Below are 1,969 nucleotides of genomic sequence, written 5' to 3' on the forward strand. Positions count from 1 at the left end.
TTAAAACCAGGCTTCCTTAAGCAATATTATAAGTTATTTTTAAAAATTCATCCACTCTACATATATGTATGCAAATATGTATGCATATGTAAATATAAAAATGTATTCCCTTTAGGAATACTGATACACCCTCTGAAGTTAGCCAAAAAATAGAGGACAGATATGGAGTGATCTCTCTTATATGGATATAAAGAAACTTAGTAAGGGAATAACAAAAGCCAAAGGCCAAAGAACCTGAGGACTAGTTTACAGAACTGAGTTTCTGACGGCAGAGCAACAGGGCTGTGGGGGAGAGGCACTGTCAGTGGTGGGAGAAAGCAGACACTCTGGTGGAGGGTGTGGTGTCGGAATGATGTGTGCATGAAACCCTGCCATTAACAGTATTGTGAATCACAGTGCTTCAACTAAATGTTTTCAATACCGTTATTTGGCTCTTCCTGCATAGCACTTTCTGGGCAAGAAGCTTTTCACCTGGCAGCTGCCCAGAGTTTCGATGATGAAAAAAAACTCTTAGGAATTTCCACTTCAAAAAAGGCGCCCTCAACTGAACCTTCTCAGCTAAGGTTGTAGCCCTTTCTGTGGCGCTAGAGTACCTAAGCGAACCTTGTTTCATTCTGCTTGGCACCGTTGGAAAGTGTCACTCCAGCTCTCAAGTTTCCATAGACGTGGCTGAGGCATGTATATGGAAATCTCTTCTGCTTCCCTCATACGGGCTGTAGCCAAAACTCCCCAGAAAATTTGTTCACCAATACATATCATTTCATCGTCAGTCTCCTCAGTGAAACTGAGTAAAAGACAAGCAACCACCAAAAGGATTGGCAAAGTTCTAGAAAGAGATCATGTTTTGTGCTGTGATAGGCCGTATGTTCACTGTTCAACACTGTCATTACAGTGTGAAAGCAGCCATGACAATCTGTGCATCAATGGGCATGACTGGCTCCAATAAAACTCCGTGTTATGAACACTGAAGTTACTATCAGAATTTTCATGTCTTAAAATACTACTTTGGTTTTTTTTATACCCTTTTAAAAATGGGAAATCCATTCTTAGCTCCTGTGAGTTCATGACAAAGCTAATAAGATTTATTGTGGTGCACATTTTCAGTATATACAAATATTTAAACGGCCTCTGATGCTAATACAATATTATATGTCAATTCTGTATGAAAGAAAGGGCTGCTTTTGGTTTGTGGGTCATAGTTTCTCAAGCCCTGTGCTAAAGGCATGGCTAGAGCAGTGAAGCAGTTAAGCACTCAAAAAACTGTCCTCCTACTGGATAAATTTACATAATTTGAAATCATAGCACTATGGAATTTGTAATATATTTTATTTTTGAGGTTTTTGACCAAAAAAATTAGGGATCACTTCTGGAGAAGCTCAGAGTATCATATGTGGTGACAGAAATCGAACCACAGTTGACCACCTGCAAGGCAAGCAACCTACCCACTACAATATTGCTCCGGCCCCTATACTCTTTTTTGGAACATGGTAAAAACCCCTTCTTGGTCCAGAGAGTGAAGAGAGCATGGGGCAAATGAAAATTTTAAGAATGGGGAAGACAAAATTCATCATTTTTGTTGAAGCTCATTTCAACCAAGAAAATTACATGCAGCAAAATAGAATGAAATAGTAGTCACCGTATGGTATTTATTTATTTTCCATTTAGAAAATTTCATCTCTAATCGTAAACTGGATTAGGTCATTTAAATGGATATTTCTTACTGTAGCTATAGCTAAACCCTTATTCAAAAATCAAAACATTGGGGCTGGAGCTATAGTACAGTGGGTAGGGTGTTTGCCTTGCACGCACCTGACCCGGGTTGAATTCCCAGCATCCCATATGGTCCCCTGAGCACCACCAGGGGTAATTCCTGAGTGCAGAGCCAAGAGTGACCCCTGTGTATTTCCAGGTGTGACTCAAAAAGCAAAAAAAAAATCAAAACATTAGGGCTGGAGAGATAGTACAGTGG

The sequence above is a fragment of the Sorex araneus genome, chromosome X (assembly GCF_027595985.1).
Source record: "Sorex araneus isolate mSorAra2 chromosome X, mSorAra2.pri, whole genome shotgun sequence".
Lineage (NCBI taxonomy): Eukaryota > Metazoa > Chordata > Mammalia > Eulipotyphla > Soricidae > Sorex > Sorex araneus.